This window comes from Octopus sinensis, linkage group LG4 (genome assembly GCF_006345805.1).
Source record: "Octopus sinensis linkage group LG4, ASM634580v1, whole genome shotgun sequence".
Taxonomy (NCBI): Eukaryota; Metazoa; Mollusca; class Cephalopoda; order Octopoda; family Octopodidae; genus Octopus; species Octopus sinensis.
Window position 1 is genome coordinate 125,622,069 of NC_043000.1, and position 24,561 is coordinate 125,646,629.

At 36.7% G+C, this 24,561-nt stretch overlaps 1 protein-coding gene and 1 non-coding gene across 20 annotated transcripts in view; both read left to right on the forward strand.

Moving 5' to 3' along the window:
* LOC115211116 (kinesin-like protein KIF13B) overlaps positions 1–24,561 on the forward strand; it is a 772,943-nt gene that overhangs the window by 273,909 nt on the left and 474,473 nt on the right. The window lies entirely within an intron of this gene.
* Positions 13,450–13,568, forward strand: LOC115211236. Its single transcript, XR_003881556.1, has one exon. It is a non-coding gene; the product is annotated as a 5S ribosomal RNA (ribosomal RNA).

Below are 24,561 nucleotides of genomic sequence, written 5' to 3' on the forward strand. Positions count from 1 at the left end.
AAGTACCTTGAGAGAAAAAAGCTGGACCTAAGAAGCATCAGTTGTGGTGTGCAGAGAGACGTTTGCGCTGGTATGGTCATGTGGCGAGAATGGATGAAGATAGTTGTGTGAAAAAGTGCCACCACCTAGCGGTTGAGGGAACCTGTGGAAGAGGCAGACCCAGGAAAACTGGGACGAGGTGGTGAAGCACGACCTTCGAACTTTAGGTCTCACTGAGGAAATGACTAGAGACCGAGACCTCTGGAAGTGTGCTGTGCGCGAGAAGACCCGGCAGGACAAGTGAGTCCACAACCCGTGCCTTCTACATGGGATGGAGCCAGCCTACGTATGCATACCTTCCCTTCTTGGGACACAAAACTCTACTTGTGTGAAGACGTGTTGAGGCAAGTGAGGATCAGAATCGAAATCGATCAATGGAAATTGCGGATGTGCTACCAGTGCCGGTGGCATGTCGAAACTCTGCTTGTGAAGACCCATTGAGGCAAGTGAGGATCAGAATGGAATCGATCAATGGAAATTGCAGATGTGTTACCAGTGCCGGTGGCATGTAAGAGAACTTTCCGTTTCGCGACCGTTGCCCCAGCACCGCCCCGTTTCGTGTCCGTTGCCAGCCTCGCCTGGCCCTCGTGCCGGTGGCACATAAAAAGCACCATCCGTTCGTGGCCGTTTGCCAGCTCTGTCTGGCACCAGTGCGGGTGGCACGTAAAAAGCACCCACTACACTCACGGAGTGGTTGGCGTTAGGAAGGGCATCCAGCCGTAGAAACACTGCCAGATTTGACTGGGCCTGATGAAGCCTTCTGGCTTCACAGACCCCAGTAGAACTGTCCAACCCATGCTAGCATGGAAAACGGACGCTAAATGATGATGATGATGATGATGATGACATATATACACACACACACACATATATATATGCATACATGTATATAGATACATATATACATATATAGTGTAGGTGCAGTATGACCAGATAGCTAAGAAGTTCATGTTTCAAAGAAGTCCATGGTCCAGGGTTCAATTCCATTTGGTAGCTTCTTCAGGAAGCATCTTTTACCATAAATGCTGGTTGGCCCAAGCCTTGTAAGTGAAATTGCATCAGCAGAAACTATGAGGAAGCTTGTCAGATGGATTGTACACAAAATTCAAAGGTTTAGTCTTGTTACACTGTGTTGTGCTGTTTCTACTTGAGAATTACATTAAGAGTAAACATGTCTGTGGAATACTCAGCCACTTACATGGTGGTTTATTGAGTTTGATTGATCATTTGATCAAACAACTAAAAATTCAAGGCCAGTAGTTCTGATTGAGATCCATATATACATGACAGGTTACATGTATCTTCAGCTATCGCACTGCCTCTTACCATCCAGAATTTAGAACTATGTTTAACCATTTAACTATTGCATTTCTGTTATGGCATGGACAGCCACAATAAAGTTAAGGGTGCTAAGAAATGATACTTCACAAAACACATTCCTGCTTGTTGAATTCCTTGCTGAATCTTATCTAACAGGTAGCATCTCTGCATGTGGCTTACATTGTTCCCACAAACCCATCTGACCTAGTTTTGTTTGCAACTAGTGAATGCACATGGCTCAGTGGTTAGAGCATTGGGCTCATAATCATGAGGTTGTGAGTTCGATTCTTGAACTGGGCTCTGTGTTATTTTCTTGAGCAAGACACTTTATTTCACATTACTTCAGTTCACTCAGCTGTAGAAATGAGTTGTAATGCATGGGCAACTGCTAGTCTTCCATAAACAATCTTGCCAGACTTGTGCCTCATAGGGGAACTTTCTAGATGCATCCCATGGTCATTCATGACCATAGGGATTTACCCCTTTTTTAGCTGACTACAATATGTGATACCCTGTTAAAGTTTTTCTTTAGGTCAGTCTATGAAAAATATAGCATCTTGCCCTTATCTAAGAAAAACTGTGATTCTCTCTCCAGAAATAGTTTCCTAATAATTCTTCATTTTATGACAAATATAGTGGGCCACTATCATTCCACATACACCTTTCCTCAATACTGCTTTAATTCACTTTGATGTTCTGCTTTACAAACCTCAACACCTTACATCTCTTTTCTATTCATCACAGAATATTGGTAAATTGAAACTTAGTTTCAGTTTAACCCATTAGCATTCAGATTACTCTGTCAAACGTGTTGCTTATTTTTTCATATTGTTTTGAATTGACCATGCATTGCCTTGTAGCTCTGAGATTTTGATGATGTGATTGATTATTTGTCGAATGATATTGTAGGGTAGGTGTAAGATCTGGCCAGTTTAAATATAAAACAGGTAGAATATTTGGGCCTTATATGGCTGGTTTTAGTGCCAATGGGTTAACTCTTCGCTAATTATAAAAGTAATCTGTGTTCTAATTATAGAAGTCATCTGTCTTCTGTTGTCAGTCATCAATCCCATCAGTCCATGTTGTCAGTCAGTATCTCTTTTCATCAATCCTAACACTTCACTGAGTCTACCATATAACTGAGATTGCTTTCAGCTTTCTCAACTTCCTTTTCAAAATTGTCTTATGACTTTGAGCTTTTCCTCCTAGATGGCTTATTACTAATTTATGTTGACTGGTACACTCTTCAGCAGGAAATAACTTTGTATTTACAACCAAGTTCTCTCTCTGCTTCCTGGACAGTATAAAGTCTATTTAGCTTGATTGTTTGGTGATCAAGTAGCTGGTAATTTCCTAAAATTTGCATTGCAAATAGTCAGATAATTTACATCATACAACTCTGATATCTTTGATTCTTCTCCATTCCTTGTGCTTTATTCATCTTTCAGCTAAATACCCATTCATTATCTTTTCTTTTATGCCGCAAGACTGTTGAGGCAACATTAAAAGGGCCACTTACAAAAATGATGGTGGTAGAAGGGCTTTACAGAAATCAGATGAATGAGCAGACACAATTATGATATATGCAACATACAGTATGTGCTGGTCCTCAGGCAAGAGGGCCACCACCACCAAGGGCCAATAAAAAGAATCTAAAAATCCATGATTACCCTATGAAGGGTATGTGCCCTCTGTCAGCTTGCATTCCCTGGCACACTTACACATGGTTTACATTTACTTGGACCTTACTCTCTATTTTCACCCACCTTTCAACAAATCTACTCTGGGGCATCTCTCTCTCCTCTCTCTCTCTCTCTCTTCACTTGCCTTTCCCTCCCAAAGGAATGGTAGAAGACAAAAACAGCTTGCATTTTTCCTGCCTGGTGGCTATGGTGAAAGAGGTTATGCAGTGGATACAATTAGAAGAAATGAAGACACGCCTTTTCATCTTTAGCCAAGACCACATTTCTTCAGGTTCCACATGAAGACAAAAATGAAGGTGGAGAAGGATAAGATGCCAACCAACCATTCATTGGTATAATTGAGATTTATTGAAATAAAAGAGATCTAATTGTCTAAGATACATTGTTTATCACAGTATTTAACATTGTGGCTGGACATTAATTCAGGAGCACATTTAAACTCAAACATTCCAGAACATTATGTTTTCTGTGAAAATCTGGATTACGGATGTTTTCTTACTGTTTTACAATCTAAAAACCTAACTAATACAGGTGGGATTCATCTTTGAGATTTGAACACATTGTTAGAGAAGTGACTTTCTTTCAATATACTTAGTTGTTAACTAGGTAGAGTGAGGCAAATAAACTCATTCATCTTGCAGATTACAACAACTTTCAGACTTATGACTAGAGACAATTAAACCTCTTGACCCTGCTACCATGTTGTCTTCTTGGAAATCATCATAAACTAATTGCATTAGCAATCTCTCTCTCTCTCTCTCTCTCTCTCTCTCTCTCGTTAAAATGAGGAGGTTAAATTCGATAGCTTTCGAATGTAATTATTTCATAATTTACAACACTCTCTCTGCTCACTGAAGACCCACTTACTCTTGTTCTGATTACTTGCAAGTAAATCTATCCTTTTTTTCATTTTCCCTTCCGTGTGTTCCTGTATAGTATTGCATATCACTTCATTAATTTTTGTCCCGACTCTTGATGATCTTTCAGTTTAAAAAGTCCACGACACGAGACTTCAGTCTCTTGCAGTTGTTACATTATACACATATATATTGTGTGTGTGTTTGTGTGTAAAATATAATAAATGTTGGGAAGGGAAGGAAAGGAGTGACTGCAATTCTAAATCACTTTTTATTGTTTATTATTCTACATTGAACAAACTTCATTGCCATCTCATTTCGTTTGACCAATCATGATGTTTATACAAACATCAGTGAACCAGTGATTGCTCCATTACAAACCAATAACCACTGACACTATTGCTCACCAGTTGCAATACAAAATTAACAAATATATTACATTGGCAAAGCTAGAAAATGAAAATAGTACTTGTGTATCATATTAAATGTATATACACCATAGAAAAGCATGCTGCTGTGCATGATTTTTATCATGTTTTTATGTGGCACCATTGCTCTATTGTCTTTTTGGTGCTGCATAAAAAGCACTGGTACTAGTGCCAGGTAAAATACACCTAGTACACTCTGTAAAATGATTGGCATTAGGAACCACACTCAGACATGCAGACTTCAAAACAAAGCAAGCTATGGAGCCTGGTGCAGCCCCATAGCCTTACCAGTTACTGTGAAGCCATCCAACCCATTCCAGCTTGGAAAATGGATATTAAACGATGATGATGAAGATGACAACGACGTCATCACCATCATCATTTGCAGACATAAATAGAAACTTTATCACATCCCAATGTATTAGATATATATTTTTGTCTTTGATCTGATTCAAATATAATTAACATTTGTACACCTTTATGGAAAGTAAAATATTTTTAATCTCAGTTGTTGAATTTAGTTTTCATTCTTAAGATAAAACATTTTAAACAACATAAAACAAGTTTCCCTTAGTTTTCTGAAATTTCTTCTGTTTATATTTGTTGATGTATTTATTTATCATAACAAAATGGCTTGTTTGCAACTTTGCCTTTAAGAAAGTATTAGATGCACCTTTTATCCCACAATATCTTATTTTGTTCAAAACACTTTGCTAATCTTGTTTCTTCAGAACCATATTTTCCCACCCACTCTCTTTTCTGATCTCTTTTCACCTTTAGCCATTCATCTGCAGGATCTCAGAGCATTATTCCCCCTGACTTTATCAGTTGCTCTCATTATTTTCTTGTATAAGCAAGGCAGCAGGCTGGCAGAATCATTTGCATGCTGGACAAAATGCTTAGCAGTATTTTGCCCATTGCTACATTCTGTGTTCAAATTCCACCAAGGTCAACTTTGCCTTTCATCCTTTTAGGGTCAATAAAACAAGTTGAACAATGGGGTCAATGTAATTGACTCATCCCTACCTCCCCCAAACTGCCCTTGTGGCAAAAATTTGAAATAATTATCTTTTTGTATAGAGAGATGAGAAAAGGCTATGGGCATTGTCTTAATTTCTGAAACTAACCAGATTAACACACACACACACAAAAAAACAACTAATTTAATGACTTGTAAACTTTTATTCAGAACAATACACATTCTTAAAGAAATAAGCTGTACTTTCAGTACCAATACATCAATACACAATGGTTTTTGTCAGTAGCTAATTTATGGGTATTTCTATTCAGTATTCCACTTGAAAGCTGTTTATGCTAGTAGTGATCACCTGTCTAGTCTATTTCTGTATTTAATATACAATCTTAATATTCTTCTCATCTTGGTCCGTGTCACAAAGTTGCAGAGAATAGGTTCCAGGCTTTTGTAGAGAAGTCATTTACAATAGACAAGCATTAAGAGAGAAAATTGTCTCTTATCAAGTTAAAACTATGGAAACCAAATCTGAACAGTGTAAAAGATATTGCAAAGTGAACAAGTTTCCAGCAAATAAAGGAATATATATGTATAATAAAAAAAGATTAATTTTATGAGGCTGTAGTTACTTTTGAAAAGCATTTATGTTTCTTCATCATAAACTCTCTTTCTCCATTTATTTTTCCCTCTCTATGTTTGTTGTATCTACTGATACACGCTTAATGGTTAGCAATGGGAATCACATCCATTTACATGTGTTATGGCTCACATAATATTACTACACGTCTATATATTTCCGGCCGTGACAGTTGAAGCCTGGCAAAGCTGTGCAGTTCATGCAAGCATGGGAAAAAAACAGATGTTAAATCAAATTAACATCTATTCATATCGGATCTTCAATAGATAATGAACAAGTAGTCCGTAACACTTTTGTTGCTTCAGTGTAGAGTTAAATATCTTGTATGGCTATGCAAATATGATAGCAAAGATATGACTTTTTAAACTCCGTTGAAGATAATACATTTAATAGAATTCATGTAATATATATCTGGTTTCATAAGAGATGAGAAATTTATCTCTTCAAATTCGGGCAACAGTTAATTAACACTGTGAAATAAAATTCCAGACTTATTTCTTCTGAGTAGTTGTTCAGCTATAAAGCAACTGTCTGGAACCACTGAACATTTACTAATCTCAACTGTATTATCAGGGTTGGTCTATTTCATGTCATAACTACCAAACTTGTAAATTTTGTAGATTTCATTTCTCTAAGTAATAAAGAGTTGAATAGTAAATACATGTTAACATGATGTTTTTATAACACTTTTATAATTTAGCCTATGAAAGAGCCTATATGAGGCTACTTGAATGACTATAAATAACTGCCAGATCTTCCTCAATCACACACTATCATCTTAAATAAAGAAGGACGCATTTGATGATGTAGTTCCTGATATTCAAAAGGGTGTAGTAGCCATGGTTAGAATGCCTTCAGTCAATAAATCTCTTTCATCTGGATTAATCTGGGATTAATATCAAAAACTTTTTAAAATCTCAATGAAGAGATAATGCTCAACATTTTCACAGGCCATCTGACACTGATGAGGTCGAGGGGCATTTAAACAGTTTTAAAAATTCTTTTTACTTGTTTCAGTCATTGGACTCTGGCCATGCTGGTGCACCACCATGAAGGGTTCAGTTGATTATATCAACACCAGTGCTTACTTTTTAGTTTGGTACTTATTCTATCAGACTCTTTCCCAAACTTCTAAGTTACGGGGTATAAACAAACCAACATTGGTTGTCAAGTGTGGACAAACACAAAGAAACACACTCATATACACATGTATACACATGGACATGCACACACACACACACACACACACACACAAACACACACATATATAAATACGATGACCTTTCACGTAGTTTCTATCTGCCAGATTCACTTAGAAGGCATTGGTCAACCCAAGGCTTTTGTGACAGACATTCACTCAAGATTCTGTGCAGTGGACTGAATCTGAAGCCACATAGTTGAAAAGTAAGCCTCTAAACTAAATAGCCATTCCTACACGTTTTTTAATTACTTGCTAAACCTGGAGGAAGAGACAGGGCCCATGACCGTAGCAGGCCCTCTGAAGCCAGTGAACTCAATGCCATTAATGTTCCATTTAAACTGTTGCTGATCAACACTTGCAGGAAGGGCATAAGTGGGCTGAAGATTCCAAAGAGCCAGTGATATGGAGAGGAAGAAAACTGGGTATAGGTGATTAGTGTAGGGCCATGGAGCTGGGGGTCAGACTACACAAGGGTGATAAGAGGTGAAGAAATAAGGTAGTCAAGAATACCTGAATGGTATATATAAGGGGCTATCCAGCTCCAAGGAACAGAGGCTATCATAGTAATGACAGAAAAGATAGAGAGCAGAGACAACACACCTGTAGGTCAGAGGCTGAAGTATGTTTGTTAGTGTTTCAGCGCCAGTGACTTTGATGAATAAAAAGTGAAATAATACCAATATTATATTACACCTTTAATTCTTATTGGGAATTGAATCCATGTCACCTTTGTTGACACTTTTGAATAATGATTTTACTACCATAATCTGACTTGCAATAATAATTTCTGCATTTTCACTTATTACTGTGTGTCTGAAAAATCATCTTACTGTAATTATTCAACCCCACCACACAGACACACACTCACATGTGTTTTTGTCTGGATTTTGCTTTTCGATGTTGTTCAATTAAGATTAACATTGGATCAATAAATATTTCCCTTATAGTTTGACACCAAATAAAACAAACTTTGATTAATTCATTGAGGTTATTCTTAAGGAACTTGAGCCCATAGTCTTAACAGTTTAATATTTAGGTTTTTTTTCATTTTCGTGGTTTGATAAGCTAGGATTAAAACTATGGATATGCTGGAACTGATATAACATGTAAAAATAACAAGCAGTAACCAAATATAGTTCTATATTTAAGAGATGAGGAATTATGTACATTATTTACATTCGACGGATATTTGTCCTCATCTTGTTTGTTGTTAACACATTTTGGCTGATATACCCTCCAGCCTTCTTCAGGTGTCTTGGGGAAATTTCGAACCTTAGGAATGAGAACCCAAGACACCTGAAGAAAGCTTGAGGGTATATCAGCCGAAACGTTGTGTTAACAACAAACAAGATGAGGACAAATATCCGCCGAATGTAAATGTAAATAATGTAAATAAAGTAACCAAATATGTAGTAATGAAGCTCACAATGGTGAGAGAGAGAGAGAGAGTGTGTGTGTGTGTGTTTGTATGTGTGTGTGCGCGCACATAGTTGTGTGCATATGTCTGTGTATTATGCATACTCCTAATGATTTTATCTAAATATTTGTAAGACTGATATGATATTGACAATACTAACTACACAACATATCTGATTACTACCGAAGGATGAATGTGATTTTATGACTATTTAATACCAATATCTTATTACACCTTGAAGTTAAGGGGATTAGCTGGTTTTATCATAATACACTATCGGTGCAATGCATTTTATTACGTTGTCTACTTAAGTTTGAATCCTTTATGGTATGGAATCAATGTTGGATTTAAACATGAAGATTTGTTTTGCTTTCGCTGTGCATTTTATTCGATGCCTGTTAAAACATTCCACCTTTGCTTGATGTTGGATTTATACTCAGGAACATTTCTTTCTTTCTTTATTGTTCAGTTTAGCATGAGAAAGTATTGGCAGAGGCAGATTTAAGTGTTAGATGAAAGAAATCTCTTTCAGATATCCTTTTGTATCTACAATCACTTGGTTTATACACATGTATTTATTCCTCTACACCATGGAAGAGTCCTGATAGCCATTTAAAACATGCATTTGCCATTATTCTTCTTCAAACAGCCACAACATAGATACATTTCACCATGCCCCACCAGGTGTCTCTGTTCCTCCATTAACTTTGATAGGTCCTCAATTTCTTGTTGTTTGTCTCTGCCATTAACATAATATGGTTGAGTGGTCTTCATCCTCTATTAGGGTGCAGAAATTTCTGAAAGAAAGTAAATTTCATTTTACTTTCACTTTCATTTTACTTCATGATAGTATTCTTTTATTCCTTATTCCTTACACTGGTCTCAGTTATTGAACTTTGGGCATACTGAGGCACCATCTTCATAAAAGTTTTAGCTAATTGTATGACATCCCAGTCCAGTCCAGTCTAGTCCAATACTTATTTTATTGAACCCTATTTAACAAATTACTAGGTTGATGTTTCAACATTCAGATAAAACTAAACACCAGTTTATATCAGTAAACACAGACCTGTGCATGGGCAGATATATACATAAGGTGACTTCATACCGGTGCTACAATGAGATGTGCCCAGTACACTTTGTAAGGTGTTAGGCAAACAGAGACAATACAGAATAGAGAGGACTATGTTTTATCAAGAGAATAAAAACCTCTCCCATGTTGAAGCCACAATAAACAATTCCTAGTACATTGTGTAATGTAGTTAGTGTTGGGAAGAGCATCCAACCTTAGAAACCATGTAAAAATGGAATGTACAAACATGACACTTGCCTCCAGCTTGTCTAGGAGGGAAGCAACTCTAAGAACCGACTCTGAATCTATGATAACTCGTCTGACCTGTGCCAGCACAGAAAGCAGGCAGGAAATGATAATTAGATGATCTATCACACAATTTCCATTAAGAAAATTCATTGGTTGCAAAGTAAACTTTTTAAACACACATGCATGCCTGCACCTTTTGTATATTGTAAAGTGTAAATGTTTCATTATACATCTCCCACCTGATGACACACCTGTTCTCAGTTTGGAACTAGATTAGGTTTTAGAACAATATAATTCACTGAGAACAAATCACCACAATAAATTTCACTTGATACCACAGTTTACAAAGTGATAGTTCCTGATATCACCAATTGTGTACATTTTCATTGCTGCTAAAATTGTAGATACGAATGTATGTGTATCATACAAAACACGCACACACGTGTGTGTGTATACATATAATTTTGCATCAATTTCAATTATAAAGTTGGTGTCTTCATCATCAACATCATCATCGTTTAACGTCTGCTTTCTATGCTGGCATGGATTGGGTGGTTTGGCTGAGGGCTGGCAAGCCAGAAGGCTGCACCAGGCTCCAATCTGTCTTGTATGTAATACCTCTGTAGAGCTACCCTTTAGTTTTGATTGATGCACTAGGTAGAAGATGATAAATCTTTGAGACATATGATGTTTTTCATTCTTCAGGCTTATGGCATACTTTGCACCTAATATGTGTTACCAGCAACACCCAAAAGTACAGACAATTCTAACCTGACCACTACAATTATTCTTGTTGTTCTCTTAAGCAAGGCACATGGCTGGCAGAGTTAGAACCCTGTGTGCTATGATTGGTTTGGCTGGTAGAAAAACAGGTTCTATGCCATGTTTCACAGATGAATCTGGATTGTTTTTATTTATCAAAAAAGAAAAGCAAAACCCAAGACAAATGAGTAAAGGGAACTGAAAGCATCTGAAAGGATTCTGCACATTTTCCTTGCACTCAGTAATACTCCCAAGGCTATATTAGAAGAAATTTGCCCAAAGTATCATGCATTGAGATTGAACCTGGAACTGTGTTTGTAAGGTGTACTTCTTTACCACACAGCTATACTTTTTACTTAGTTGGTTAGTCATATCTAATTATAAAAATAATTACTTTCAACAAAAGCTGTTGTAAACACTGGAATTTTTTTTAAAAAGTTATATTATCTGTCTGTGTGTCTTTACATCCTGAAATTATGTCCTAGTTTAGATAAATATTTGCACTAGTTCGTTAGAAGATTTTATGGTATTTAGTTTAATTTTGGTTATATTATTACATTGTTTAATTAACTCACCTCAGGAACAGTGATTTGGAGGAAACAATAGTGCCAGCCTCTAATACCTTACCGTTTAATCTGGTTCTTCTACGACGATGTGAATTGAAATTCCACATGGGTCAGATTTACTTTTTTTACTCAGTTGGTTGAGGGTTAAACTAATTTATGAGGCATGACAATACACCTTCCTCCCGCCAAAATTTGTGGCTCTGCGCCAGTATAAGACTTAGTTAGCAACATAATGCAAAACAACTAAAATATTATGGATGTTTGTTATGTAAACAAACCAGGAGATGAGATGTAGGAAGCGATAGAGCTAATTTTAGATATTGCTTTGAATGAAACATTATTCTGCTAAAACAATTGTTATATGATTATGCTTTGTCTCTTTAACAGTATTTATGGCTCCTGTAATGGAAAATGCCATCTATGTCTAACAAAAGGCTGTATTTAACTATCTTGCAGCCAGGAAGTTTTTGTTATAGTTGAGTTTCAGGTCAAGGTCAGTGTTGGCTGAATAGACCTATAACCGAAGATGTTCCATCCATGGCCATCCTGTCCTCATCTAGGGCGTTATGTATCCAGGGCTTCATTAACCGTTGCATGTGTCTCTTTTCCAGATGATAGAATAAGGTTTTATGAAGTCTGGCTGCTATTTCTTGCAGATCAAACAACTTCATAGAGATTCTCTTGTTGGTTCATACTAGGACATAAACTGCATAACTGGATTTTCTGTTGAGGAGTTGATAATTCTTGGAAAATAATTCAATTTAGCTGTGAGGAAGAAAGGAGAACTATACTTGAGAATATCAGAAATACTCTTAATATCTGAAAGGCTTATTTCTTATAAATTTTCAGCGTTATGTGAGCACACATGCACACGCACGCACGCATGCACACACACTCACACACACACACATTGGATTTTCAATCAATTATATAAGAAATATCTGATTGTATTATGTAATATTCCAAGATATCTCCATGAAAGCAAACAATGCTGCTATCACTCAACTAATATGGATTTTTAAAACTAGAATATCCGTAGATAAATTCATTCAATTATACTCGAGTAATTAGACAAGTAACAAGGAACCCTACAAGCCATTCTATCACTTATCCATCGACCATTGCTTTGTTAACAAAGGCTTTCTCTTTCTTAAACACAGTCAACATTATTGATTCATCATCACTTTTCCTGATATATTGTGAAATTACTTATAACTTTCTCCTCTGTACAAAACAGGATAATTTCCTGAGTTATATTAATTATTATTAGCTTTATCTCTGTTCAGTTTCAGCCATTAGTGAATGGCCTGAATACAAGCATTATTGCCGTCAATATCATATAATCCCTTTAAGGCAGTGTGTCTGACAAAAGGCTTAATGGTATGTCATCCATCCTGAGTTCAAATCCTGTCGAGGTCAGCTTTACCTTTCATCCTTTCCGGGTCAGTGAAATAATAAGCACCAGCTGAACACTGGGGTCAGTGCAATCTATTTACCCCTCCCCCAATATTGCTGACCTTGCGCCAAAATTTGAAACCAATATTTCATAATCCATTTGAGGTATCAAGCTGGCAGAGTTATTCGCACACCAGGCAAAATGCTTAGCAGCATTTCATCCTTCTATATGGTCTGAGTTCAAATTCTGCCAAGGTCAACTTTGCTTTTCAACCTTTCAGGGTTAATAAAATAAGGACCAGTTGAGTACTGGGGTTGATGTAATTGACTAGCGTCCCACTCCCCATATTTGCTGGCCTTTTACCAAAATTTACTTTCAATATTTTATAATCCCTCTCTCTCTAGCCTGGCATAGGCTGGATAGGTTTTCTGTATGGTGTATCACCATGACTACCATATATACTTGACTATAAAGCACCGTTGCCTATAAGGCAAAGTTCAAATTAGGAATTTTATCACTGACCCGACTATAAGTCACAACGAATTTTTTGATGGTGGAGAGCAAAGTTTGATTAGGAATCACGCCAACTTAGTTGTTGTTCGGTAACTGAGCTCACAGTAAGTTGAAGATGACTTGCAACTATTCTCTTTCTGCAGTTCGATTTGAATGCAACTTTGTGTATTCAACAACATTCAGCTTGAAAGTAATATCATACGAATTCTTCTTTCTCTTCATGTTAACAACATGGTGTTGAATTAAAAAAAACGGGTACGGTACAAAAACAAACAAGCATTAAACTCACGTTTTTAAAATTAATTGTTTATTTTATGCTAACGGCCATATCACGTTGAAAGCACCAGTTCTCGTCCAATCACCGAAGTTAAGCAACGTCGAGCCTTGTTAGTACTTAGATGGGTGACCGCTTGGGAAACCTAGGTGTTGTAAGCATCACACATTGTTTTGTCCAACCCATGTTAGCATGGGAAGCGGACGTTAAATGATGATGATGATAACGATCTAAGAATCATCTTCTGTCTACTTCTCAGCTTCGGAATTAGCGATATGGATTTTTCAGTTATTCCAAGTGTTGGTACTTCAGATGTGGCTTGTAGATTGAAAATATCTGAAGATTTTTTTATAGGAAGTAATTATAAGTTACACCCCCAACTTTCAGTGAAAATTTCAGGGGAAAAAGTGCAACTTATAGCCGAGCATATCAGGTCCTTTTGTTAAAATTTGAGAGACTGAGTATGATATGAAAAGATTGCTGCTGCTACTGGAGTCCTGATATACTTGCACACTGTCACTAACCAGACTGTGCACAATACTAACAACTGATGTCAGTCCTGTTAATATAATTGGTGTGACATAACAATATGACCTGTATGATTAGACCAAGAAGCCAAAAGAGATCATTTTGCAGGAGGTGGGGGAGAATTAATTGGGGTAAAGAGTAGAGAAGGTTAGATATTGATAGCTCTGAGCTATTATTTCCTTGTTAAATATGTTAGAGGTCCTAACTCTTGCTATCCTTATTTTAAATATTTTGAAGACAGACCAGCCATATGCCTCACATGACTACATTGTACTGAATTCCTTTTCCAGTTGAACAAACCCTATTAATTGGTGTCATCATACAGTGAAGGAGTGTGGTCTTGTGGTTAGGGTCTGGCATGCATGATCTCTAGACTGTGGTTTCATTTCCTGGAGTAGGTGGTATGTTGTGTTCTTGAGCAAAACACTTCATTCCACATTCACTGAACTGTAAATGAGTAACCCTACCTCAAACTGACAACTTGTTCCAGGGAATTTGAACTCGGAACGCAAAGAACCAGAACAAATGCCACAAAACATCTGGTCTGGTGTTCCTAGTTTCTCCCAATCTCTTCCCCTAGTTTAGTAATTTTTTTATATTGATTCTGAATGGATGAAAGGTAAAGTGGCCCTCAGCAGGATTTGAACCTAATATACACAATTTTGGAACAAATACTGCTAGACATTATATTTGATGCTTTTATGCCAAATCATCACCTATAATTATATTTATGATACTTATATTAATGAGTTTTGTGCTCTAGTTAATTTTATAATTTTACCTTGTAAAATATGTTTGTTTTTTAAATAAATTTAATTTATTCCACACATATCCACCTCCTACATTTCATGAGATGTTACTACTGTAACCTTTTTTCTTTTTTTACCCGATATCTGAATCTGTAAATAAATGCTGTTTTATACACTTCTTGTTTGCAAGGCCATCTAATCCTTCTGCTTGCTCTGCTGTAGTATTGCTACTTAACTAACTGTAATGTAAAGCTTTATTGCTCTTGACAAAGCTTCAGTCAAGATATTGTTATAAAAAACGTCTCTAGTTAACCTTGATCAAGCAGATCTCTGATCAAAGGCATTCCAGCCATGACCATCCCATCTTTATCATATGTAAGAATACATTATCCAATACACTCTTCCTTTTGTAAGATATGAGAGTGTTATTTGCTTTCTAGTTAGATTAATCTGAATTAACCCTCCAAAATCTTACAAATTTTTTTGAGCTGTCTGAAACAAGCAATTAAAGATTTTACATCTCTGTCTTTTTTGGTTTTTTTTCATCCCCCCCCCATTCTAAACAACTCATCTTTTCAATATAAAACACTAGACAAGTAATAAAAAGAATTAGTATTAGATAGATGATGATGTTTAGAAATTATTGAAGTCTGTCTGTAACCAGTATGATTTGATTTGGCATCTCATATTTATCTCTGAACTACAGATTGGTTTTTTTTCTTTCTTTTTTTTTGCTTTGTTTTATTTTTTTATCATTAATAACATTATTTAGGAATTTGGTTTCAAGTAGCGTGGCAGACCGTTTAAAACAAAAATATTTTTATATTACCTGACAAACAGTATTGATGATGAAATATTTATAATGTACAGCTACCAATCAACCTAAGTGCTGTTAAGTTGCATAAGGGTATGAATCTAAAACAAATTTATGTTGATTATTTTTTTAGAATTGCATTTGAAGTTGGTGAATGAGAAAAAGTTTTTCACTTCCCTTCTGAAATGCCTCAGGCAGGTTTGTATCGAAAGGGTTAAAGGGTTATTGATGAAAGGCAGACTTTTACTTCCAGTTTTCTGATATATATATATATATATATATATACTCTTTTACTCTCTCTCTTTTACTTGTTCCAGTCATGTGACTGTGGCCATGCTGAAGCACTGCCTTTAGTCGAGCAAATCGATCCCCGGACTTATTCTTTGTAAGCCTAGTACTTACTCTATCGGTCTCTTTTGGCGCAACACTAAGTTATGGGGACATAAACACACCAGCATCGGTTGTCAAGTGATGTTGAGGGGATAAACACAAACACACACACACACACACACATATATATACACATATACATATATACGATAGGCTTCTTTCAGTTTCCATCTACCAAATCCACTCACAAGGCTTTGGCCGACCTGAGCTATAGTAGAAGACACTTGTCCAAGTTGCCACACAGTGGGACTGAACCCGGAACTATGTGGTTGGTAAGCAAGCTACTTACCACACAGCTACTCCTACGCCTACATATATATATGTGCTAGCGCGGAAAACGGACGTTAAACGATGATAATGATGATCGTCATCATCATCATCATTTAATGTTCATTGTCCATGTTGGCATGGGTTGGATGGATTGACAGGAGCAGGCAAGCCAGAAGGTTGCACCAGGTTCCAGTTAGTTTAGCTTTGATTTCTATGACTGGATAACCTTCCTAATGCCCATCACATTATAGAGTATACTGGGTGCTTTTTACATTGTGCCAGCAAGGATGCTCTTTATATGGCACTGGCATAGGTGTTGTAACATGGCACCAGCATGGGTGCTCTTTTACATGGCACCAGGCCAGCACAGGTGCTTCTCACATGGTGCTAGGGTAACTGCTTTCCATGTGACGCCAGCATGGGTGCCTTTCATGTGGCGCTAGCACAGGTCATTTTTTTGGTCAGCCCAAGGCTATAGTAGAAGACACTTGTCCAAGGTTCCACACAGTGGGACTGAACCCGGAACCATGTGGTTAGTAAGCAAGCAACTTACCACACAGCCACTCCTGTGCCTATATATATATATATATATATATCAAATAAATACTTTTGTGATATTTAGATCAAGAGTAAATATTTTTCCTTGGTGTTGTTTATAAAGTGTTTTTTGTTTTGGAATGAAGGTTATATAATTGACTTCTTCAACTGTACAAACAACATTTATTGTTGGCTTCTTACAGAAACAACTTTTTTTATATTGTAGGAATCTTAATGCAATGATGTTATTTCTTTAATATGAAAGCTTGCACCAATGCACAGTTACGTCCACCTTGTTGGACAAATTTGCAATCGCTTAGATAAACTGTAAGGGTTAAATCTATTACTGGCTTGGATATTTTTACTCTCGCTAACTACTCAGTATTGTTACGAATAATAAGAGCAGAAATAAACAAAAGATGGAAGATAATTCCTCTCTTTTATTTATGTGGATAAAGGAAATTGAAGACTATATCCAGTATATTATAACACTACTATAAGTCTGCAGCGAAGAAGAAAAATGCTCAAATATTTCCTGCTTCTGTGTGTATGTGTGTGTGTGTGTGTATGTATGTATGTATGTATGTATGTATATAGATATATTCATAGATACACATACACACACACACACACAGATAAAAAGATAGATATTATTAATGAACATCACAACTTCTGTAATGTGTCTGAATGATGAGAGCTTGGCAAATTGTGTTTAATCAACTGTGTTTTATGATTGCTGCCATCCAGCTATTCTCTTTGGCTATCATCTTCACTCTTCACTACTGTTGCTATGCTGAATAATTTCATCACCACTCTATTTTCATCACCCACACACATATTTGCTTATGTGTGTATGTGTGTGTATACATATATATATACATATATATATATATAATATGTATGTATAAAACAAAACCCAGCCTTTTCTGATTATCTTATTACCATGTTTTTGTCTTTTTTTTATGTATTTTTTCTTTCTTTCATATGCTTCTTTTTATGTATGAACAGTAGTGGTTCTAACAACAGCAATAATAATAATAATAATAATAATAATAATGAGGAGGAGGAGGCTGGGATGAAGATAATAACTATTATTGACCTGTTGTTTTTCTCTAGTATGTTTAATAAAAAAAATATATCCCCAAATGAAAAAAAAATAAACAAAAACTTTTATTAATGTTTATAGACATTATCTAATGATGTTACTTGAGAACTTAACATAAAATTTTATTCTTAGAAAGACAAATATGAGTTATTTTTTTTTTAAACATCTGTGTATGAATTGATCAACCAAACAACTGATTTTGACTAAGCATTTTTTATTTAATCTTTTTCTCCTTTTTTTGATAACTCATGATATGAAGATGTTATTGCATATAAGTGGAGTTTTATTAAAACAAATCTGAATCAAGAATGTGTGGACTTAAGAGAAGTTAAGTTGAATCAGTTTTTAGTATTAAGCATTTGTATACAACTCAAGTATATCTCTAAATATAGTAAATTTTATTGGTTTTTTTTTTTTAGATAACTTTTCTGTGAGATAAGCTGAAATAGTTTTATGCAATTACAAGTTTTCATAATGGGTCCCATCTTTATGAAGCACATTTATAAACTCACGCATACACATTTATATAAAAGGTTTTAAATTTTAGGCTATGCAATCACAACAGAATTCAAAAAAGCTAATACACAAATGTTTGAGTTCTGTTTATATAAGTTATGCTGTGAAACATTGATACCATAAAATTAACTAGCAATATTGTTCAACATATATTGAACTGGTATTCATTTTATAAAATGTTTTGTTGTTTTTAGCTGAGATACTACCAATTATGCGAAAGGAACTGATAGATTCATAGCCTTGTAATAAAATGCAAAATTGATGATGATGATTTATTAGCCAAAAGGCTGTCAGATCAGGCAGACATCACAAAGACAATGGGGATTTGCATGAAATCAAGGTAAAAAAAAAAAAAGCTGAGGAGGAATGAGATGGGTGATGCAGTCCCTTGATTCATGGTTGCTTCCAACTAGGGCTAGTCAAGGACCCCATAGATCCAAAATCACTCTGACACCCCTAAGGGACAATCTCTTTCTCATTTGTTGTTCCCTAATCTGCAAACACATGCTTAAAGTAGTTCCATTCACCCTAACCGTTTATGTCACAATCACTGACTTTTTGACAAGGAGAGTGTCTCCCTTCCCACCCTTATTTTCCTTTCCAGGTCTAACTTAAGAAGCTGATGAGGGCTTGACTGAAGATGAAGGTGTCAGACCTCAATCCTTTCACCTTCATCCACCACCAGATCTATTTCTCTGTAGCCACCAGACAGATAACAACTACCTGCCCAACCGTATTAAAGAAAAGCAGTAAGATGATCTTCGCAACGGACTGAGTCAATAGCTGCATCTGTCTTACACAGAGCAGCATCTGCTCGAAAATACTCCACAAGTCAGTAATGCAGGCACAATATACAGGTGTGTGCAGCTAGGTTTCATCATTCTCTGTGCATCTGTAATAGCCCTCCTTGCAGCACTTCCATGCCTGTTGACTATTTTGAATTGGTAATACCCTTCAGTAGTATTGCCAGGTTAAGGATCTTTGGAAGGTATCCATAGTAGACCCCAGTGCAAAAGCTTCTCTGGAGGAGTTCAGACAGTTCATCATAATTGATGATCAGAGTTTCCCCGAGGGCGTCACCACTCTTACACCACCACTAAATCTCTGTATATTGCTAAAATGGAATTTCCACGAACTACATTTCATGACTGGTAGAGGGCAGTGAGTGCTTGATGATATTCCAGATGGCAGGCACCCAATTTTGGTCTTCCTTTGATCCATGACTGCAGCTCCTCCAAATCACTCTCTCCCTCTCTCTCTCACACACACACATAGATATAAACACATTCTTGGCATCTGGCTCAATTAATAAATTACTGACACGTTAGCAATGTTTGCTTTCAATATTATATATAGTACTTCAGAATATATCTATAGATTTTTAGCCAAGTTGTATATATAGATGGATGCAAACAATTCATCTGTATATGCAGTCTCTTTGTGGTCATAATCTCCTCCTCACACATTTTGCTTATTATTATTATCATTATTTTGGTTTGGCTCAGGTTCAGTCTTATTCTTGATGGGAATTATGTGGATAGCAGGTTACTACCTGTAACCTTAGGTATCCACAAGTTTTCAGCAGTCTTTCAATTGCTTAGGACCCTCCTGATAATCTTTACTGTTCCTAAGAGACAAACTTTCTGTAGGAGCTCTACCGGGCATTCTTTTTTTAATCTCCTTCAGCTATATGTCTTCCTGTTCCCAATGCACCAATTATTGTAGGCACAGCCTTTACTGTTCACATGCTCCAAATTCTTCCTATTTCAAATTTTAAGGGATTGTATTAATCTTGTTTTTCTTCCTCTTTCTTTGCGATCCTGGAATCAAATGAGCATGATGGGTCAATAAATAAGCAACTTTGCTTTTACAATTGTTATATATAGTCTATCAATTTCTAATTTCTTGTCCATTTCAATAGGAAAGTCCCACAGAATGTTGTTATTATGTTATGACATCACACAGTATCCAATATTGTGATGTTGTTGATTAAAGATATTGTGTCTACTGGGGATTTGTACTGTCTGCCAAGTCACAACACGGACCTCAAACAGACAGAACTTTATGCAATATGCATGCAGTTCCAACTAATGCCGATTTTGACAATACACCTAGTCTATAGAGTATTTCTAAAGTTTCCAGGCATTCCTTCAAGTTGGGTTGTATTGAATCCAATGCTTTGATGACAACAAGGACAACCTTTATATTCGACTCTCGTCATTGCTGCCTCATCTTGGCAATCTCAATTCTCAGGTCTCCATATTTATCTTGTTTGCTCCTTCTAAAGGTTACTATATCCAGCCTTCAGTGCTCTAACACCTTTGTCTGAAAGTCAAACTCCCCAAGGATTTTTGCCTTCTTCATTATTATTATTTGTTTGGTAAATCCATGTAGTTTATTATGATTATTATTATTATTATTATTATTGTGGTGAGTTGGCAGAATCATTAGCATGTGGAGCAAAATGCTTACCAGCATTTGGTCTGTCCTTATATTGTGAGTTCAAATTCTGCTATGGTTGACTTTGCCTTCATCCTTTCGGGGTCGATGAAATAAGTACCAGTGAAGTACTGGGGTCGATGTAATTGACTAGCCCCACCCTCCCAAATTTTAGTTCAAGTCTTGTGCCTATAGTAGAAAGGATTACTGTTATTATTATTATTATTTGAGTTCAAATTCCGCCAAGGTAGACTTTTCATCCTTTCAGGGCCAAAAACTTAAGTACCAGTGGAGTACTGGGGTCGATGTAATTGACTAGCCCCGCCCTCCCAAATTTTAGTTCAGGTCTTGTGCCTACAGTAGATAGGATTATTATAATAATAATTATTATTATTTGAGTTCAAATTCTGCCGAGGTCAACTTTGCCTTTCATCTTTTCAGGTTCGATAAATTAAGTACCAATGAAACACTGGGGTCAATTTAATCGCCTAGTCCCTTGCATTAGGAAGGGCATCCAGCTGTAGAAACTCTACCAGATCAGATTGGAGCCTGGTGCAGCCATCTGGTTTGCCAGTCCTCAGTCAAATCATCCAAACCATGCTAGCATGGAAAGCGGACGTTAAACGATGATGATGATGATGATGATGACTGTCAACAATATGCTCTGCAGTGTATCTGAGAGGCTGGCAGTAAGGGCTGCTCCCGATTGTTTCTGGATTGCACAAGGAGGGTCTCTGCAATTTTTGGCAATGCATATGACAGTTGCCTTCTTTTTCTTTGATGCCTGTATTATCATTTTGGGTTGAAAAAACACCTTTTTTTTTTTTTTTTTTTTCCCCCATCTTTCACGTTATATTGCCATGTAAGTTTCCCATCCATCTAAATCTTGCATGTCTTGAGCTTGCTTCTTGGAAGCAATGTATGCTACTGAGAAAACTGGTGCTATATTCCAATATCTACCATTATTTAACAAAGCTGTGTGTTTGTGTGTGTTGCTCACAAAAAAAAGAACAAGTTACTAGAATTATTCATATTGATGCCATTGTCAATAGAAAAAGTCATTCTTTTTCTTTTCATCTAAATGTGTTTGTGTTGCTGTGCAATATTCCTGTTCATTTTTATGTTTACAAATGTTGTTTTCATTTACAAATATCTTTTTCTTTAACGTCATATTATTACTATTTCTCAGAGCTAGTTTGTACATTATACATAGACAAGAACATGTGTGTGTATGCATGTGTATGTGTATATATATATATATATATATATATATATGCACACACATAAAATACACACTCTCACACATATATATACCATATAGTGTGTGTGTAAAGACAAGCCTTATTTTTTTTGTCTGAACCTCATATGGGCGGACTTCCAAATTCTCTAAAGGTTCGCTGTGTGAGAATATATTTGAAAAATTATTATTCCACTCAGGTAAAATCCAGCATTTCAAAGAGTAATTTCGGAAGCACATCTGGACTTGTCAGCAAGGAATAATAATAATAATAATAATAATAATAATAATAATAGGTGATGGTAGTAGTAGTAGTGGTAGTAGTAGTCATAGTAATAATAGAAAGAAGGAATTTATAATCCACAGATATTAATAAATACTGCTGTGTTCTGTACTGCATCGTCTTCATAATTTGTATATTCCTCATGATTTGTGTAGCTCATCTAGAAAATCGTAATATTATTCATTATTTATATATTTGTGAAATTTGTAAAAGATAATTCCTTTCATGTGCCAATTCAAAATAGACTAGGACCCTGTATATGTGTATATATTAGCTACGATTACATCTTCTCAAAGTTTTAAACCATTCAGCTTTTGTGTTTATATATATGTGTGTGTGTATATATATATATATATATATATAGTATAGGATAATCAGTAAGATGTCATAATAGAACTCTGAGTTTCAAATGCTGGAGCAAAGAGCTTCGAGGCATTTCATCAGCTATTTAGATGATAGACGTTATGAAAAAAAAAAACAAAAAAAAAACGTTGAATAAAAGTGAAGTTACTCTAATAGGCATGAAAAACATATAAAAAATATAAAATTAAAAAATAAAAAAAAAATAATAAAAAATACACGCAAACACATTCTTACAATAGAAAGAAACCTTCTGCGTTCATAAAATCTACATATGTACACATTCAGACAGACGTGTGTATATATAATATATATGCCCATACACACATTTACATGCTCATATACACATCTCTACACACATACAAGCATATACATGTATATGCATGCCAGCGCCGCCTTGACTGGCTTCCATGCCGGTGGCACGTAAAAAGCACCATCCGAATCGTGGCCGATGCCAGTGCCGCCTCGACAGGCTTCCATGCCGGTGGCACGTAAAATGCACCAATCCGACCGTGGCCATTGCCAGCCTCACCTGGCACCTGTGCAGGTGGCACGTAAAAAGCACCCACTACACTCACGGAGTGGCTGGCGTTAGGAAGGGCATCCAGCTGTGGAAACACTGCCAGATAAGACTGGAGCCCGGTGCAGCCTTCTGGCTTCCCAGATCCACGGTCGAACCGTCCAACCCATGCTAGCATGGAGAACGGACGTTAAACGATGATGATGATGTGTATAAATACACACACATATGTATGTATACACAACTTCATCCTGTTTACATTTGTGTATGAGTATACACTAAAGATGTACAGAAAACGGATTCCATCACATGCCAGGGAGAAAAAAACTAGTTGATAGTTTCCATTACCTAGGTGACTATGTTAGTAGCTGGGGTGGATGCTCTGAGAGCGTACCTGTCGAGTCAAGTGAAATCATTGTCATGGCCGATGCCAGTGCCACCTAACTGGCACATGTGCTGGTGGCACATAAAAAGCACCATTCTAGCGTGGCCGATGTCAGTGGAGGAAGTACGTAAAAAGCACCATTCAATGTCGATGCCAGTGCCACCTTACTGGCTCCCATGCTGGTGGCACGTAAAAAGCACCCACTACACTCTCAGAGTGATGGGCGTTATGAAGGGCATCCAACTTGCCAGAACAGATTGGAGCCTGGTGCAGCCTCCTGGCTTGTCAGTCAAGCCATCCAACCCATGCCAACATGGAAAGTAGATGTTAAGCGATGATCATGATGATGACATATATACATATATTGTATCTGATGTTTTTAATATGTTGATGTGTTTAATTTGTTTATCCACATAATTGCCTTTATATCCGCTCAATTCAATCCCTCTTATAGGTGTCTTTACCTTGTAGAATCGATCCCCCTGTAAACACTTCAGAGTCTAAGTTAGAATCTTTTGAGCACTACTAAATGTCTTCCATACTGAGAATCTCTATGGTCTATATATGCATATCACTAGCCACTACACATTCTTTGTGGAGGCACAATGGCCCAGTGGTTAGGGCAGCGGACTCGCGGTCATAGGATCGCGGTTTCGATTCTCAGACCGGGCGTTGTGAGTGTTTATTGAGCGAAAACACCTAAAGCTCCACGAGGCTCCGGCAGGGGATGGTGGTGATCCCTGCTGTACTCTTTCACCACAACTTTCTCTCACTCTTACTTCTTGTTTCTGTTGTACCTGTATTTCAAAGGGCCGGCCTTGTCACTCTCTGTGTCACGCTGAATATCCACGAGAACTACGTTAAGGGTACACGTGTCTGTGGAGTGCTCAGCCACTTACACGTTAATTTCACGAGCAAGCTGTTCCGTTGATTCGGATCAACCGGAACCCTCATCGTCGTAACTGACGGAGTGCTTCCACCACACATTCTTTATTTTCTCTCCTTGTTTCTTTCTGCGTTC